The sequence below is a fragment of the Neoarius graeffei genome, chromosome 25, assembly GCF_027579695.1.
Source record: "Neoarius graeffei isolate fNeoGra1 chromosome 25, fNeoGra1.pri, whole genome shotgun sequence".
Classification (NCBI taxonomy): domain Eukaryota; kingdom Metazoa; phylum Chordata; class Actinopteri; order Siluriformes; family Ariidae; genus Neoarius; species Neoarius graeffei.
In genome coordinates this window covers 7,462,388-7,468,387 of record NC_083593.1, presented here as the reverse complement: position 1 = coordinate 7,468,387, position 6,000 = coordinate 7,462,388, and the positions used below count along the sequence as shown (strand labels likewise).

Sequence of the window (6,000 nt, the reverse complement as noted above, 5' to 3'; positions counted from 1 at the left end):
GTATACAGTACATCACCATCATATCATATTCACTGTATACAGTGTTTGATAAAAGTTATGAGTTTGCCAATATGAAGTTGATACCATGCAGTGGACAAACGAGAACATACGTTTCAGGGGTTAATGGAGTTCATCGCTGCTGAGATATTAAAGCAGTAAGGTCTCTGTCATCTGGCCTCAGTTTATGCAAAGGGTTTGGTGGTTCCTTTTCACCAGAACTGAGAGCCTGCAAGTTGTGGATGTTGTTGCTGATGGAAAATAAAGCCCTGAAAGCAAAGGGATGGGTGGGGTTGATGAAAGAGGACAGAGATATAATGACATGTCTGTCCAGTTCAGGAGCAGAAGGTGAGAAGAAGACAAATGAACACACATCCTGGGAGGATTTATATTCACTGCTCCAGTAAAGTCCATCAGAAACATTACAGGTATGGATATCTTATTTTTTATGTGTGTATAGTTTAGTAAGAATCAAATAGTACCATTAATATCGATATAATATCTCATCTCATTATCTCTAGCCGCTTTATCCTGTTCTACAGGGTCGCAGGCAAGCTGGAGCCTATCCCAGCTGACTATGGGCGAAAGGCGGGGTACACCCTGGACAAGTCGCCAGGTCATCACAGGGCCAACACATAGACAACCATTCACACTCACATTCACACCTACGGTCAATTTAAAACCCACACGGACACGGGGAGAACATGCAAACTCCACACAGAAAGGCCCTCGCCGGCCCCGGGGCTCGAACCCAGGACCTTCTTGCTGTGAGGCGACAGCGCTAACCACTACACCACCGTGCCGCCCCGATATAATATCAAAGGTACAATACTCTGTAACTATACTGTAACACATATAAGAAATAATGTGTAGTCTATACAAATAAGTGAAGTGTTATTTGAAATCATTATGTTTCTTACCAAAATGGATCAGCTTATTTCAGTTGCACGGCTCTTCTCAAGAGAGTTTGCGAAGAACAGCTGTTTTTGGGTTCTGTTTTCATGCCAGCATGAGCATGTGTTGCGATTTTGTTTGAGTCCAAGCCTATCTGCACGATTTTGCTATTTCAATGGTCACAAATGAAGGCATTGTAAGAATGGACTATGGGGTGTGCCGTTTGATATTCACAGACGCAGACGCATCGGTGATTCTCATCCATGGATTGCAGAGTGTTTATCTTCACCCCTCTAATAAAAGTTCAGTCTTTCTCTGACTTTAACCATAATATTTAGATAAAACTCTCCAGGATTGGGCTTTTTAAATCAGTCCCCCCAGGATTTCACGGGCCTTTTTTGTGATTGTTGCGGGCTAAAATGTCTGATGTTGCGGGGGGGGGGTTCCAGAAAGTTGCGGTGTTTTTTAGGTTTTTGTTGCGATTACATTGCGGGAGGAAGTGAAAGTAATTGTTGCGATTTTTTCTTTTTGTGATTAGAATTGAGTGATATGTTAAATATTAAGTTATTACTGAAAAACTATTGATTAAAAAAACAAAGACACTGAGAAATGGTCCTATAAACATCTTTACCAATATAAAAGATTACCAGGGCTACAAAAATGCAGAAAAATAGGCTTTACTTATCCAAATGCACCTGTTGGTTCAAAAGTTAAAGTCCAGAGAACCTCACAGCACAACATGAAGTTACCTTAAAATATAATATAAATGCCTCAGCTTTCATGTAAGAAAAAAACTATTAATGCTAGTACTGTGTGCAGGCAGTCTCTCCTGAAGACTAAATTAAACGATAATTATAAACTAATAAAATAAATGGCTCAGGCTTCATAGAAGAAAAAAAAAACAATTTGAACAGAATCTCACAGTATGATGCTGAAGCTGCCTAAACAATGGAAAATAAAATACCATTTTGGCAAAAATGTTGGCATCCATTAATTTCTCGTATTAAGTAAAAAAATAATGTAAAGTGCACACAGTCCTTCACTGTAAACATAACACACTTTCAGTAACAGAATTTAAGCCTACATAAACACTGACTCGCACATGCTGCTTCTCTTGAACGTATACACGGAAGTAAGGCAGAAGGTAGTTTGTCGATGTCACCTCAAGACGACGCCAACGATTGGTCAAATTTGCGGGAAAGTTGCGGTGATTGGATATAATTGCAACACCGCCCTGAATTCGCAGGGATTGGTTGAATTTGCGTTGAAGTTGCAAATCACAACATCGTGAAATCCTGGAGGGTCTGTTTAATTCTCCTGGGATATAGAGATGTTTGTTTAAAAAAAAATAGCTTTGCTCGAGATTGTGTGTTTTACCATCACGTCAGGACCAGAATCAGCATCAGACTCAACTTCGCAGAACACATTGCAGCCTACAAACATGGCTTCCAGGAACATCTCGACCACGTCACATACTGATCACCTCCACCTGGACTCGGTCACACACGGACAGGTTCACACACTCACATCAACTCTAGCTGAGGATTTTCAGAAGCCATACTCAATGTAAAGTACGCTCCAGTGTCTATTAGCTTGACATATCAAACCTTCATTTATCCTTTAAACCTTTATTTGTTTCTCTGGTTTTTGCCGTGTTCAGACCCTCCACGATTTTGCGATGTTGCGATTTGCAACTTCAACGCAAATTCAACCAATCCCCGCGATTGGTAACCATCATACTGTGAAATTCTGTTCAAATTGTTTTTTTTTCTTCTATGAAGCCTGAGCCATTTATTTTATTAGTTTATAATTATTGTTTAATTTAGTCTTCAGGAGAGACTGCCTGCACACAGTACTAGTATTAATAGTTTTTTTTTTCTTACATGAAAGCTGAGGCATTTATATTATATTTTAAGGTAACTTCATGTTGTGCTGTGAGGTCCTATGCACTTTAACTTTTGAACCAACAGGAGCATTTGGATAAGTAAAGCCTATTTTTCTGCATTTTTGTAGTCCTGGTAATCTTTTATATTGGTAAAGTTGTTTATAGGACCATTTCTCAGTGTCTTTGTTTTTTTAATCAATAGTTTTTCAGTAATAACTTAATATTTAACATATCACTCAATTTTAATCACAAAAAGAGAAAATCCCAACAATTTCTCGCAACTTTCACTAAAAACAGTCTTTAAACTGTAATAGACTTTTAGCTTATATATTGAACTACAAGTGAACGAAATCTCAGTGAATTTGAATGAAGACCACATGAGTTTTGTTGCCTGTAAAATTTGGTTCCATGGCCCAAGAACATAAATAATAATGAGAGATTACAAGGAAGTTTGATTCCTGAACGTTTCACATGACAACTTCCAAAGAAACTTCACTTTCTTACATAAAGCAGTGTATTAGGTGGGTCAGGATCTCAAATTAAGATTATGACAATAAATCCTTATTTTTATTCTTCAGGCCACAACTTTTGTCTGAATTTCAGTGAAAAACAAACGACACAATTATGTTGATGATTGCAAGTTTCAAATGACCGGTGTTTTATTTCTCAACTTATAAACTTGATCTTGGTGTCATTTTAAAGGGTTTTTCAAGCTCTTTCTGTCTCTTTTAGTGTTTAACCATGTTGAAAGTTTTGCTCAGCTGTGACTGCTTTAATAAAAACCTGAAGTGAGAATATGCGGTGTTTTGGAAGCATGGACTTCATATGAATGTAATTTTAGTGCGTTTCCTCATTTTACTGAAAGGTCTCCAAAGCACGATTATAACAGAAAAGATTTTTGTACGATTTAAAGATGTTTTATCATTGACTGACTGTGCAGAGCTGGAAAGACTTTTTTTTTTATTTAGTTTGTTTTCATTCATCTTCCATTTCAGTTGTTTTGCTCCATCATAGTCAGCATGATTACCATACTATGGTATGTTATATGGTTACTATGCATACCGTTCAATCTCAGTGTTGTTGTCCTTAGTGACTCTGAACAGTCTGAGAGCCTCAGAAACATGTTACAGTTATACAGCAGGCTGCACCCATGGTGTCTGACAGTCTTTCTGACGCAGCCTGCACAAACTCACACTTCAGTTTTTGAACATATGAGGAAAAATAACTTTAATAAAAGTATCTTTTTTTAAATTCTCATCTCATTATCTCTAGCCGCTTTATCCTGTTCTACAGGGTCGCAGGCAAGCTGGAGCCTATCCCAGCTGACTACGGGCGAAAGGCGGGGTACACCCTGGACAAGTCGCCAGGTCATCACAGGGCTGACACATAGACACAGACAACCATTCACACTCACATTCACACCTACGGTCAATTTAGAGTCACCAGTTAACCTAACCTGCATGTCTTTGGACTGTGGGGGAAACCGGAGCACCCGGAGGAAACCCACGTGGAAACGGGGAGAACATGCAAACTCCACACAGAAAGGCCCTCGCCGGCCACGGGGCTCGAACCCAGGACCTTCTTGCTGTGAGGCGACAGCGCTAACCACTACACCACTGTGCCGCCCTTTTTAAATTCTATATGGGAAAAATAATTAGTGTGTGAAGCACTTCAACTAAAAGCACTTCAACTCAGTGGCCACTTTATTAGGAATATGTGTGTGCTCACACACGTACACATACACCATATTAACCATTAGCATTTAGCACATTAGTCTTCGCATGTTAGCATGCTAACAGTGAACATGTCTGTAGAGCTCTCTTAGGTGTGGGTGGAGCACAGAGGACGGCAGGACAAAGCTTCAGGTAAGAATAGGCTTTTATTGCCAGACTTTTCAGTATAACAACAGTTCTATTCGGGTAAATACACACACACACGCTGTGTTCTTGTCCCGGGAAGAGCTCCCCTCTGCTCTCCCTCTGCCTCCTTAAATAGGGCACGGTTACTGGGAAGACACACAAACATGTTAATTACCGTCAGGTGTAGTGATTCTGCCACTCACCTTCCCTGGCTCCGCCCTCCAGTCACAGACCGGCGCTTGACCACACCCACGCTGCCACATACCCCCACCGCCCGACTCAGGCCGGGCGGCCGTCCGGCCCGCAGCTGACTCCCCCCCCCCCTTGACGGGACAGGAAGTCCGCCACGACCATCTGCGCCCCCGGCCTGTGGACCACCTTGAAATTGAAGGGTTGGAGTGCCAGATACCAGTGGGTGATCCACGCGTTGGCATCTTTCATGCGGTGGAGCCACTGGAGGGGCGCGTGGTCTGAACAGAGGGTGAAAGGGCGCCCCAGCAGGTAGTAACGGAGGGCGAGGACCGCCCACTTGATTGCCAGGCATTCTTTCTCAATCGTGCTGTAGCGCCCCTCACGCACCGACAGCTTCCTGCTAATGTACAGGATGGGGCGGTCCTCCCCCTCCACCTCCTGGGACAACACCGCCCCCAGCCCTCTGTCCGACGCGTCGGTCTACAACACAAAAGGGAGAGAAAAGTCAGGGGAGTGTAATAGTGGCCCCCCACACAGTGCAGCCTTTACCTCAGAGAAAGCCCGCTGGCACTGCTCCGTCCACTGGACCGGATCTGGCGCCCCCTTTTTAGTGAGGTCAGTCAGCGGGCTGGTGACGTCCGAATAATTAGGTATAAACCTACGATAGTAGCCAGCCAGCCCCAGGAACTGTCTCACCCCCTTTTTGGTCTTGGGCAGGCCGCAATCGCTGCTGTCTTATTAATTTGGGGACGCACCTGCCCGTTGCCCAAGTGGAAGCCCAGATACCGTACTTCCACCCGCCCAATCGCACACTTCTTTGGGTTGGCAGTGAGACCCGCCCGCCTCAGCGACCTAAGGACGGCCCTCAGGTGTTGCAAGTGTCGCTGCCAGTCGTTACTATAAATGATAATATCATCAAGATATGCGGCCACATAGGTGGCGTGGGGCCGGAGGACCCTGTCCATCAGCCGCTGAAATGTAGCGGGCGCCCCAAATAGCCCAAAAGGAAGTGTGACAAATTGGTGTAAGCCGAACGGTGTGGAAAAGGCTGTTTTCTCCCGGGATAATGGAGTCAAGGGGATCTGCCAATATCCCTTCGTCAAATCCAGTGTCGAGTAAAAGTGAGCCGTGCCTAGTCGATCGAGCAGCTCGTCAATACGAGGCATTGGGTAC

General features: G+C 43.4%; 1 protein-coding gene across 5 annotated transcripts in view; it reads left to right on the top strand.

The window, feature by feature from the left end:
- Window positions 1-228: 228 nt before the first annotated feature.
- LOC132873004 (macrophage mannose receptor 1-like) overlaps window positions 229-6,000 on the top strand; it is a 35,847-nt gene continuing 30,075 nt past the window's right edge. For 3 of the 5 annotated variants that reach the window (XM_060908172.1, XM_060908173.1, XM_060908171.1), the window contains exon 1: window positions 229-425. The gene's annotated coding sequence lies outside the window, so the exon portion shown is untranslated. The remainder of the gene's footprint in view (window positions 426-6,000) is intronic. The other 2 variants (XM_060908170.1, XM_060908174.1) reach the window with 2 other exon arrangements.